Raw genomic sequence first — 13,350 nt, 5'->3', positions numbered from 1 at the left:
AGACAGAGAGCGGTACAAGCCCACAGAGAGCGGCCTGATGCCAAGAGACAGAGAGCGGTACAAGCCCACAGAGAGCGGCCTGACTCCAAGAGACAGAGAGCGGTACAAGCCCACAGAGAGCGGCCTGGCACCAAGAGACAGAGAGAGATACAAGCCCACAGAGAGCGGCCTGACGCCAAGAGACAGAGAGCGGTACAAGCCCACAGAGAGCGGCCTGACGCCAAGAGACAGAGAGCGGTACAAGCCCACAGAGAGCGGCCTGACTCCAAGAGACAGAGAGCGGTACAAGCCCACAGAGAGCGGCCTGACGCCAAGAGACAGAGAGCGGTACAAGCCCACAGAGAGAGGCCTGACGCCAAGAGACAGAGAGCGGTACAAGCCCACAGAGAGCGGCCTGACGCCAAGAGACAGAGAGAGATACAAGCCCACAGAGAGCGGCCTGACACGAAGAGACAGAGAGCGGCACAAGCCCACAGTGAGCGGCCTGACACCAAGAGACAGAGAGCGGTTCAAGCCCACAGAGAGCGGCCTGACGCCAAGAGACAGAGAGCGGTACAAGGTCACAGAGAGCGGCCTGACACCAAGAGACAGAGAGCGGTACAAGGTCACAGAGAGCGGCCTGACACCAAGAGACAGAGAGCGGTACAAGCCCACAGAGAGTGGCCTGACGCCAAGAGACAGAGAGAGATACAAGCCCACAGAGAGCGGCCTGACGCCAAGAGACAGAGAGTGGTACAAGCCCACAGAGAGCGGCCTGACACCAAGAGACAGAGAGCGGTACAAGCCCACAGAGAGCGGCCTGACACCAAGAGACAGAGAGCGGTTCAAGCCCACAGAGAGCGGCCTGACGCCAAGAGACAGAGAGCGGTACAAGCCCACAGAGAGCGGTCTGACACCAAGAGACAGAGAGCGGTACAAGCCCACAGAGAGCGGCCTGACACCAAGAGACAGAGAGCGGTTCAAGCCCACAGAGAGCGGCCTGACGCCAAGAGACAGAGAGCGGTACAAGCCCACAGAGAGCGGTCTGACACCAAGAGACAGAGAGCGGTACAAGCCCACAGAGAGCGGCCTGACACCAAGAGACAGAGAGCGGTACAAGCCCACAGAGAGCGGCCTGACGCCAAGAGACAGAGAGCGGTACAAGCCCACATAGAGTGGCCTGACGCCAAGAGACAGAGAGCGGTACAAGGTCACAGAGAGTGGCCTGACGCCAAGAGACAGAGAGCGGTACAAGCCCACAGAGAGCGGCCTGACGCCAAGAGACAGAGAGCGGTACAAGCCCACAGAGAGCGGCCTGACGCCAAGAGACAGAGAGCGGTACAAGCCCACAGAGAGCGGTCTGACACCAAGAGACAGAGAGCGGTACAAGCCCACAGAGAGCGGCCTGACGCCAAGAGACAGAGAGCGGTACAAGCCCACAGAGAGCGGCCTGACACCAAGAGACAGAGAGCGATACAAGCCCACAGAGAGCGGCCTGACGCCAAGAGACAGAGAGCGGTACAAGCCCACATAGAGTGGCCTGACGCCAAGAGAGTGGTCCACGCACCACGAAGAGTCCCCGACTCCGCACAGAAAGCGATGACGGACTCCACAGCGAGACAACTGCACATCTCCGTTGAGATCGCACAGATCGACTTCACACAGGGAACGATGCCAGACTCCACAGAGAGAGCGGTACAAGCCTCCACAGCGAGCTCGTTGACAGACTCCACGATGGAAGCAACGCAAGACTCCAGAGCGCAGTCCTTGCATGAACAAGACCGTGAAGGTCTAGCAACCTTACCTGAGCAACCAGCAGCAGACGATGCAAGCCTGCCACGCTCAAGTGCACAGCAAGACGACTATGACAGTCTTCCACACTCACGTGAACAACAAAAAGACTATGACAGTCCACCCCGATTATTTGAGCCACCAGAAGAAGACTCTGACAGTCTACCCAGCTCATCTAATCGACAAGAAGACACTGAAGGTTTACCCACTGTACGTGCGACAAGGGCAGCACGGTAGCATAGTGGTTAGCATAATTGCTTTACAGCTCCAGGGTCCCAGATTCGATTCCCGGCTGGGTCACTGTCTGTGCGGAGTCTGTATGTTCTCCCCGATTGTGCGTGGGTTTCCTCCGGGTGCTCCGGTTTCCTCCCACAGTCCAAAGATGTGCGGGTTAGGTGGATTGGCCTTGCTAAATTGCCCTTAGTGTCCAAAATTCCCCTTAGTGTTGGTTGAATGGGGTTACTGGCAGCGCGCTGCAGAACTCGTCCAGCGATTCTCCGGGGAATTGCCGTCTCATCGCGAGTTGGTGGCGTGCGTAGACCTGGTTTATGGGCCGAATACAGACCCCTTTCAGCATGGTGGGCGCCGCCTGGAAATCCTCCGCGTCTTCTATGAGCGTGTAGATCTCCGGGCTCACCCTGGAATGCAGGACCTGCATTTTCTGATCTTCTGTGGTCCGGCCGGGGGCCGTTCGGAGGTATCCCTCAAAGCACGCTAGCCAGTGTTTAAATACGGCCGCTGAGTTTGCTGCATGGGGGTTGATTCGCAGACACTCCGGGGCGATCCGGAGCTCCATAGTCTTTTAAGTCTGCTTAATAAATTGTAGCACAATCAATTACTCACGAGACGAGAAGAGATGAAGTCAATCGAAGGCTTTATTAAGCAGACTTGCTCCCCAGCTGCTCAGTTACAGAATGCGGCTGCTGGGAGAACACGGGTTCTTATACTCCGCCTTCCTGGGTGGAGCCAGCAGGTGGCAGATCCAATCAGGACCCAGTGTCTGTCTACCAATAGCCTCTCGGCATCACAGGGTACCGTACTACCCCTAATACGTACTACCACATTCACCCCTTGTTAAAAAAGAACCCGGCGGGGTGGTGGGTCGCATGGTAGTAGGGGTTTACCAAGCTGGTACTGGAATTCCCTGAACACAGTGGCTATGCATTGATATCAGCGGTTAACTATTTACACTGCCACTTTTACTGGGCTACTGAATTATTTACAGATATTGCTTTGTCACGCGGCTTCAGCGAGTCGAGTGGGTTCCCTGGTCGTCCTTGTCGATCGTCTCAGCCCCGGTGGTGGTGCAGGCGCTGGCTCGGGCACTGTCATCTCTGGGAGCGTGGCGATGTTTGTTCCTGTTTCACTACTCCAGGGCGGGCACGGGAGGAGGACCGATCCCCCTGGGAAGGGAGCAGCCGTGGGGTGCGCCGGGGGAGGGAGGGGGTGATTGGTGTTGGGGGGGGTGGTGTGGGGAGTTCCGGCGGGCGCCAAGTCCCGCAGGGAGACCGTGTCCTGTCGGCCGTCGTGGTACGCCACATAGGCAATTTGAGGGTTTGCGTGGAGAAGATGAACCCTCTCGACCAATGGGTCCGATTTGTGCGCCCGCACATGCTTTCGGAGCAAGATGGGTCCTGGGGCTGCCAGCCAGGTCGGAAGTGACGTTCCAGAGGGAAGACAAGGAGGCGCTCGTGAGGCATTTGATTATTTGTGGTACACAGCAGCGACCGGATGGAGTGGAGGGCATCCGGGAGGACATCCTGCCAACGGGGAATCTGGGAGACTTCTGGACCGTGAGGCCAGTAGGACAGTCTTCCAGACTGTACCGTTCTCCCTCTCTACCTGACCGTTCCCCCGGGGGTTGCAGCTGGTCGCCCTGCTCGAGGCAATGCCCTTGCTGAGCATGAATTGATGCAGTTCGTTGCTCATGAAGGAGGACCCCTATCGCTATGGATGTATGCGGGGAAACCGAACAGTGTAAAGATGGTGCAGAGGGCTTTAATGACCGTGGCCGCGGTCATGTTGGGGCAGGGGATGGCGAAAGGGAAATGGGAGTATTCGTCCACCACGTTTAGGAAGTACGTGTTGCGGTCGGTGGAGGGGAGGGGGCCTTTGAAATCCAGACTGAGGGGCTCAAAGGGTCAGGAAGCCTTGATCAGGTGCGCTCTATCTGGCCTGAAAAAGTGCGGCTTGCACTCTGCGCAGATTTGGCAGTTCCTGGTGGCTGTTCGGACCTCCTCAACAGAGTTGGGGAGGTTGCTGGTCTTGACAAAGTGGTAGAACCGAGTGACCCCCGGGTGGCAGAGGTCCTCGTGAAGGGCTCGGAGACGGTCTACTTGTGCGTTGGCACATGTGCCGCGGGATAGGGCATCGGACGGCTCGTTCAGCTTTCCGGGACCACACGGCCCCTGTCATCTGCGTCCTGTGCACCACTTTAAACTGGATCAGGCTGAGCCTGGCGCAAGATGAGGAGGAATTAACCCTGCCCAGGGTGTCAGCCCACAGGCCCTCATCGAGCTCCTCACCCAGCTCCTCCTCCCACTTACCCTTCAGCTCCTCCACCGAGGCTTCCTCCGCCTCCTGCAGCTCCTGGTATATCTCCGATATCTTACCTTCCCCGACCCGCACGCCCGAAACCACCCTGTCCTGAATCCTCGGTGCAGGATGCATCGGGAATTCCCCTACCCGCCTCCTCACGAACGCCCGAACCTGCATATACCTGAAGGCATTTCCCGGAGGTAACCCAAATTTCTCCTCCAGCGCCCTCAGACTGGCAAAAGTCCCGTCGCTGAATAAATCCCCAATCGTTTTAATTCCCGCCCAGTGCCAGCTTAGGAACCTGCCATCTATCCTACCTGGAATGAACTTATGGTTGTCCCGTATCGGAGCCCAGACTGAGGCCTCTACCTCCCCCCGATGCCGTCTCCACTGTCCCCAAATCCTCAATGTCTGGATTCTGACGTTGTTGAATTCGATGTTGAGGCCGGAAGGCTGTCGCGTGCCTAACCGGAAGATGCGATGTTGTTCCTCCAGTTTGCGTTGAGCTTCACTGGAACATTGCAGCAGGCCAAGGACAGACATGTGGGCATGGGAGCAGGGTCTTGTGTTAAAATGGTAAGCAACGGGAAGGTCCGGGTCCGGAATGCGCACAGACCGAAGGTGCTCAGCAAAGCGACCACCCAGTCTGCGTCTGGTCTCTCCGATATAGAGGCGACCACATTGGGAGCAGCGAATGCAATAGACCAAATTGGAAGAGATGCAAGTGAAACGCTGCTTCACATGGAATGTGTGTGTTTGGGCTGGGATGTTAAGCATGGAAGAGGTAAAGGGGCAGGTGTTACACCTTCTGCGATTGCATGGGAAGGTGCCATGGCTGATGGGAGAGGTACTAGTCTAGCCCACTTGAAAGATATGAAAGCCGACATTGCCTTCGTCCAAGAGACTCACCTGAGGGAGAAGGACCGACTGCAGGTCAGGAAGGACTGGGTGGGACAGACCTACCATTCCTGCTACGGGACAAGGACCAGGGGAGTAGCCATTCTGTTAAATAAGAGGACGATATTTACAGCAATGAGGATGGTTACAGACCCAGGAGGACGGTACGTCATTGTCAGCGGTGTCCTGGACGGGCACCGGTAGTCCTGGTGAACGTGTACGCTCCCAATTGGGACAACACGGAGATTATAGAGAAGAACATGGTGAAAATCCACGACATAGATACACACTGACGAATCAAACTGCTCTCCATGAGGAAAACAGTGTACCCACTCCGCCAGACACGGGATCCCTGCACGAACACGGAGACAAGGCCAGCCGTCTCCTGGCCCACCAGCTGAGGAAGCAGGCAGCCACGAGGGAAATAGCACAGATTAGAAACAGCAGGGGCAAACTAGTAACTGAGCCGGAAAAAGGCCAACGAGGTGTTTGAGACCTTCTACTGGGAGCTGGACACCTCTGAGCCCCCAGCCGGGGATTTGGGATGAAACAGTTCCTCGATGAATTGGACATGCCAGTCGTGGGGGAGGAATGGAGACTGGGTTGGGAAGCGCCGCTGGAACTGGGACAGGTCATGGAGGTGGGGAAGGCACCGGGACCAGACGGATTCCCGGACAGAAAATGGGCACTGACCCGCACCTGCGGGAGACATTCGCGGTCTCGCTGGCGAAGTGCACCGTGCCACCCACGCTGGCACAAACCTCAATCTCACTGATCCCCAAAGAGGACAAAGACCCAACAGAATGCGGGTCCTCCAGACCCATTTCGCTGCTAAACATCGACTCAAAAATCCTGGATAAGATCCGGGCCAAAAGACTGGAGGACTGAATACCAGAGGTGGTGTAGGAGACCAGACGGGCTTTGTAAAGGGTAGACAGCTAACATAGAACATTAGCCGCCTGCTGAACGTGATAAAGACCCCATCCGGGGAGAGAACACCTGAGGTGATCGTCTCCCTGGACACAGGAGGGGCCTTTGACAGAGTCGAGTGGAAGTACGTCATAGAGGTACTGGAGCGGTTCCGGCTTGGAACAGGGATCACCGCCTGGATGAAACTCCTGTACAATGTTCCCACTGCGAGCGTACGGACAAACACCACCAGCTCTAAATACTTCCAGCGACACAGAGGCACGAGGCAGGGATGTCCGTTATACACGCTGCTGTTTGCTCTGGTGACCGAACCACTGGCGATCGGATTCAGGGCGGCAAAGAATTGGAAGGGGATCCGGAGAGGAGGCAGAGAACACACGCGGATGACTTCTCCTTTACACCTCGGACCCACAAAGCAGCACGGAGGGAACCATGGTGCTCTCGAAAGAGTTTGGAACCTTCTCGGACTAAAAACTCAACCTGAGCAAAACGGCGATGTTCCCGGTGAACCGCAAGGGGGAGGGGCAGAGCTGGAGAGGGGAGGGGCAGGGCTGGAGGGGGAGGGACAGAGCTGGAGGGCGGAGGGACAGAGCTGGAGAGGGGAGGGGCAGAGCTGGAGAGGGGAGGGGCAGAGCTGGAGGGGGAGGGACAGAGCTGGAGAGGGGAGGGACAGAGCTGGAGGGCGGAGGGACAGAGCTGGAGAGGGGAGGGGCAGAGCTGGAGAGGGGAGGGACAGAGCTGGAGGGCGGAGGGACAGAGCTGGAGAGGGGAGGGGCAGAGCTGGAGAGGGGAGGGACAGAGCTGGAGGGGCTGCCGTTTATACAGGCCCGACTCAAATTCCACTACTTGGGGATCCAAATTGCCCATGACTGGACACAAATCCACAAGTGGAACCTGACCAAGCTGACGGAGGAAGTTCAAAAGGACCTGCAGAGATGGAACACACTCCCACTCTCCCTGGCAGGTGAATACTGATGCAAAGTACTTATTTATATCCGTGCCCAAGTCCTCTGGCTCCGCACAAAGATTTCCTCCTCTGTCCTTGAGTGGGCCAACCCTGGCTACCCTCTCGCTCTTTATGTACGAATAAAAAGCCTTGCGACTTTCCCTAATAATGTTTGCCAATGACTTTTCGTGACCTTTTTTAGCCCTCCTGACCCCTTCCTTAATCTCCTTCGCACTTTCCTTATATTCCTCGCGAGCTTCACGTTTCCCAGCCTTCTCGCCCTTACAAATGCTTCCTTTTGGACTGGGCTCACAATACCCCCCGTTATCCAAGATTCCTGAAACTTGCCGTACTTATCCATCTTCCACACAGGAATATGCCGGTCCTGAATTCCTATCAACTGGCATTTCAAAGCCTCCCACATGCCAGATGTTGATTTACTCTCAAACATCTGCCCCCAATCTAGATTATTCAGTTCCGGCCTAATACTGTTGTAACTAGTATTCCCCAATTTAGCACCTTTACCTGAGGACTACTCTTACCTTTATCCAATAATCCCTTAAAACTTACTAAATTATGGTCACTATTCCCGAAATGCTCCCCGACTGAGACTTCGACCACATGGCCGGGATCATTCCACAATACCAGGTCCAGTACGGCCCCTTCCCTAGTTGGACTATCCACATATTGTTTGAAGAAGCTCTCCTGGATGCTCCTTCCAAACTCTGCCCCATCCATACCCCGAGCATCTGTGAGTCCCAGTCAATATAGGAGAAGTTAAAACCACCCCACCACAACAACCCTGTTGCTTTTACCTTTCTAAAATTCATCGACATATCTGCTCCTCTATCTCCCGCCGGCTGTTGGGAGGCCTCTGGTAAACCCCCAACATTGTGACTGCACCCTTCCTATTCCTGAACTCTACCCATATTGCCTTGCTGCATGAGCCCTCTGAGGTGTCCTCCTGAAATACAGCTGTGATATTCTCTTTAACCAATCGTGCAACCCCCTCTATCCCTCCTGAAACATCTAAATCCTGGAAAGTTTAGCTGCCAATCTCCTTCGCTCTCTCTAAATGTCCCCATCTCTTTAACACTCCCCCTCTCCCTAACACTCCCTCTCGCTCTCTGACTCTCTGCTCTCTCTGACTCTCTCCCTCTCTCTAATTCTCCCCTCTCTCTACGCTTCCCCTCTCCCTAATTTACCCTCTCTCTCTAACTCTCCCCCTCTCTCTACGCTTCCCCTCTCCCTAATTTACCCTCTCTCTCTAACTCTCCCCCTCTCCCTTATACTGCCTCAGGGACTGTTTAGCACAGGGCTAAATTGCTCGCTTTGAAAGCAGACCAAGGCAGGCCAGCAGCACGGTTCAATTCCCGTAACAGCCTCCCCGAACAGGCGCCGGAATATGGCGACTAGGGGCTTTTCACAGTAACTTCATTGAAGCCTACTTGTGACAATAAGCAATTATCGTTTTCATCTCCTTTCTCCAACTTTCACCCTCTCTAACTCTTCCTCCAATTCTCCCCCTCTTTCACTCTCTCCAACTCTCCTTCTCTCTCTAATTTACCACTCTGTCTAACCCTCCCTCTATCACTCCTCATCTCTAACTGTCTCTCGCTTACTCTCCCCCTCAATCTATGTCTCCCCCTCTCACTAACACACCCTCTCCTACTGTCCCACTCTCTCTAACTCTCCCTCCCTCACTATCTCTCTCTGGGCGACTGTCCCTCTCCCTAATTGTCCCTCACTCTATTCTCTCTTCTTTCCCTATTTAGCCCATTCTCTCTCTCCCCCCCCTTTCTCGAAGTCTCGCTTTCTCTCTGTCACTCCACCTCTCGTTAGTTTTCCCTTCTCTCCATCTCGCACTCACACTCCCTCTCGTAGTCCCCTTCCTCTAGTTCGTCCCACTCTCTTACTCTTCTGCTCTCTCAAACCCTCTCTCTCTCTAACTCCATGACCGTTGATAGACTAACATCCCGATCTGTGTGAGAAGTCAGAAGCGGACAAGAGGTGGTGAATGATGAAGCCAGTTTTATTCACATGATTCATAAAGCAGGGGGTCAGGGGTAATTGGATCTACAGACGGCAACTTAGCCTGAATAACAGAGATTACCGTGAGTATAATTGAGCGTAATCGCTGGATACCACAGTGGGTCACATTATTTCTGGATACGTGTATGAACTCCGCAGCACTTCAGAAAAAAGTCACAATGATTCGACAACCTGTACTCCAGTTTCTGACAGGGTTCAATTCGGCAGGTTGCTCCAACTTGAAAGCAGGTTCTCGCAGCTGGGAAGTAGAATGGAAAAAAATCATTGATGTCATCCTTTCAGAAGCCCATGGGCCAAGATTCTCTGATCCCGGGCCTGGTTGGAGAATCGGCGGAGGGGCACGTAAATCCCGCCGCGCCGCTCCGACCCCGGGCCGGCGCCCGGAGAATCGCCGCCAATCGCGCCGGCGCAGTCACCGCAGCGCCGGTCAGGGGCCGTGGAAAGCGGGCAAAGTGCCAGCCGAGTACCGCCGGTGACATTTACATATGGTCCTGCCTGGCGGGACCTCGGCATTCTGGCTGCGGGGGCCATCCAGGTGGGGGGGCAGGGAGAGCGACTCGGGGGGGGGGGGCTGCTCCCAGTGTGGTCTAACTGAGGGATACGGAGACCAGAACTGTGCACAGTGACCCCAGTGTGGTCTAACAGGGATATGGAGACTAGGACTGTGCACAGTGCTCCCACTGTGGTCTAACTGAGGGATACGGAGACCAGAACTGTGGACAGTGCCCTCAGTGTGGTCTAACGGAGGGATATGGAGACCAGAACTGTGCACAGTGCCCCCAGTGTGGTCTAACTGAGGGATATGGAGACCAGAACTGTGCACAGTGCTCCCAGTGTGATCTTACCGAGGGATATGGAGACCTGAACTGTGCACATTGCTCCCAGTGTGGTCTAACCGAGGGATATGGAGACTACAACTGTGCACAGTGCTCCCAGTGTGGTCTAACCGAGGGAAATAGAGACCAGAAATGTGCACAGTGCTCCCAGTGTTGTCTAACCGAGGGATACGGAGACCTGAACTGTGCACAGTGCTGCCTGTGTGGTCTAACTGAGGGATATGGAGACCAGAACTGTGCATCGTGCTCCCAGTGTGGCCTAACTGAGGGATATGGAGACCAGAACTGTGCACAGTGATCCCAGTGTAGTCTAACCGAGGGATATGGAGACCAGAACTGTGCACAGTGCTCCCAGTGTGGTCTAACCGAGGGATATGGAGACCTGAACTGTGCACAGTGATCCCAGTGTCGTCTAACCGAGGGATGTGGAGACCTGAACTGTGCACAGTGATCCCAGTGTGGTCTAACCGAGGGATATGGAGACCTGAACTGTGCACAGTGATCCCAGTGTGGTCTAACCGAGGGATATGGAGACCAGAACTGTGCACAGTGATCCCAGTGTAGTGAAACCCATGGTATTGAAGCCAGGACAGTACACAGTGATCCAGGTAGGTGCTAACTGAGGGATTTGGGCACCAGGACTGCGAGCACATATGCTTTTTACATGAATCGCGCAAGCTTTCTGTAGTTACTCATGCACATACACACGCGCTGAGAGCTGGCCCCACCTTGGGCACAACCTCATGCCCATCTGAATTTTTCTACATGGTATACTGAAAGAGATACGAACTTGACGGGACTGAACCACCAATGAATCCATTGCCAGCTATGGGCTGTATCAGCCCCAGGAACCCCAGCAGCAAAAACAGTCCTTTCATCGTTCTCCACTGATCTCCTCCCGGTCACAGTGAGATAGCTGGGGCACAGGAGCCCTTTATATCAACACGTTGAGCCTGCTGTGGTTAATAATCACACACACACGACGCGGGTAGGCTCCACCTTGGACAGGTCGAATGGACGTGTTCGACATTAACTGGAATCAAATCGGTTTCTCATTAATAAATGGAGGGATAAGTCTGAATAATAACTGAGCTGGAAAGGGTTTGCAAAAATGTTTTGCTGTTTCATATAAGAATCATACAACAGACCATTTAGCCAATGGCGCCTCTTTTGTCAATGATGTCAAACCTGTATCACCTGGTCCCTCGGCCACGATTGGGTGAAGAGTCGGGGGAGCTCTCCCCGGTGTTATGGGGCCAATGTTTATGGGGGATATGTAAAAGCACAACTTATTTTACCTTCCCCTCCCCCCTCTCTGTCTCATTTTTGCAATCTCTCCTTTTCTCACACCCTATCCCTCTGTCTCTCTCTCCCTGATCCCTGTCTCTCTTGTTACAGTTGTAAGGTTGACGTAGTTATTCTGTTTTCGATATTGCTGCATCTGGGCAGCGCGGTAGCCCAGTGGTTAGCACTGTTGCCTCACAGCTCCAGGGTCCCGGGTTCGATTCCCGGCTTGGGTCACTGTCTGTGCAGAGTCTGCACGTTCTCCCCGTGCCGGAGTGGGTTTCGCTCCGGTTTCCTCCCACAAGTCCCGAAAGACGGGCTTGTTGGGTGAATTGGACATTCTGAATTCTCCCTCTGTGGACCCGAGCAGGCGCCGGAATGTGGCGACTGGTTTAGCACACTGGGCTAAATCGCTGGCTTTTAAAGCAGGCCAGCAGCACGGTTCTATTCCTGTACCAGCCTCCCCGGACAGGCGCCGGAATGTGGCGACTAGGGGCTTTTCACAGTAACTACATTTGAAGCCTACTTGTGACAATAAGCGATTTTCATTTCATTTCATTTTCACTCGGGGGTTTTCACAGTAACTCTATTCAGTGTTGATGTGAGCCTACTTGTGACAATAAAGATTCCTGGAGTTTGGTACAGCCAGTGCCCCGGAGGGGTACGTCAGCGACAAGTAGATCGGGAGTGGACAGTATCAGGTGGCTGTAAACCCCTCCCTGGATTGGCCCCTCTCCCCCTTGGCTCTGCCCACATCTGGTGTCTATGTCCTCAGTGGCTCAACCAACTGGGTCAGCGCGGGTCCTCAGGCAGACATTCTTGGTGATGGGCATCCAGGTCTCCCGATCTGAGAAGATTCTATGCCCCACACTCCCCTTATCGATCCTTTCAATTGGTATTTGTACATGAGGGAGAGCGGGTTCATTGGCTGACAGAGGGCATCGAGAGGTTTAATATCCAGTGTTTGCCCCGTCACGCATCAGAGTCAGGGGGTCAAGGGTTGAGGGTCATACGATCATAGGAACCGGAGGAGGCCATTCAGCCCCTCGAGCCTGTCCCACCATTCAATCAGATCATTGGCTGATCTCAGTCCCTCTGCGTCCCCAGGGGCCAGTCCCTCCACAGGGCATGGCTGGAGTGGGGATGGGGGGCACCGGGCGGGGGTGGAGACGGCTGGCACTGGACCAGCCTGGGGCCTCGGCTCTTCACACTGTTTACATTGGAGTTACCAGATGTCCATGTGCTCCTCCCACTCTCGATAACCTCACCTTCCACCTCCCTGACAATCTGAGGGGGAGGCCAGGGCGGCTTGCAACCAATCGGGTCGCTGCGGAGCATGGAGTCACGCGTTGGCCGGACTGGGTTAAGGTGGCAGATTGACCTTGGCTGAAGGGACATGAAGAAACCAGGTGTGTCTTCACCACAATCCAGGAGTTCCACGTTCCTCTTGTGGCAGAGATGTATTTAACACTCCAGGTTGCAGAATACACCAACCCCTAACCCTATACTGAGAGGGGAGGGGGAGGCATCAGTACTCTGTCTGTCATTGTCTGGTGGTCTGTGTTTTCCCTTCACGCTGGCTGTTTCCTCTTCAGGCTCAGAGTCTCACTCACCGCCCCCACTGGGGGACCACCATCCCTCTCTGCAGTGCCTGCGTTCACCCAGAGACTCAGCCGCCATCTTCCTCCCCCACCCCACCACTCCTTCTACAGCTCCGACCTCCCCTCCCACCCACCCAGATTACAATTGACTCCCCAATAAGTGACTCCTGTCTGGGATTAATGTAGAATTGAAAATATATCACTCTGGGTATTTGGTGCAGTCAAGGTTAAACACCTGGGCTGATGTGTGTGTGACTGCTGCAGTCACGTTTCACAAAGAAACCCTAGTTTAAATGGCAAGGGTGTTTTATGAGCCAGTGGTGCAATTAAAGCATGGTAAAAAGCTTGAGCTAATGCAGATGGTTGGGATGAAGGGGAATCCCTGTGGAGTTAATTAGATTTCAGTATGGCAAGGTGAATTCATTACTGGGTGGAACCAATGCAACAGGAATTCTGCAGAAAGCAGGCCAGTTGATTTTTTGAATGAAGTTGTGAG

At 54.5% G+C, this 13,350-nt stretch overlaps 1 long non-coding RNA gene across 1 annotated transcript; it reads right to left on the bottom strand.

The window, feature by feature from the left end:
* Window positions 1-9,095: 9,095 nt before the first annotated feature.
* LOC140395873 (uncharacterized) lies at window positions 9,096-10,998 on the bottom strand. The gene is made up of 2 exons (XR_011936350.1): window positions 10,760-10,998; window positions 9,096-9,371 (listed from the first exon to the last, which is right to left on the bottom strand). It is a non-coding gene; the product is annotated as an uncharacterized lncRNA (long non-coding RNA).
* Window positions 10,999-13,350: the final 2,352 nt, after the last annotated feature.

The sequence above is a fragment of the Scyliorhinus torazame genome, chromosome 19 (assembly GCF_047496885.1).
Source record: "Scyliorhinus torazame isolate Kashiwa2021f chromosome 19, sScyTor2.1, whole genome shotgun sequence".
Classification (NCBI taxonomy): Eukaryota; Metazoa; Chordata; class Chondrichthyes; order Carcharhiniformes; family Scyliorhinidae; genus Scyliorhinus; species Scyliorhinus torazame.
The sequence above is the reverse complement of the archived record's forward strand: the minus strand, read 5'-3'. Positions and strand labels throughout refer to the sequence as shown.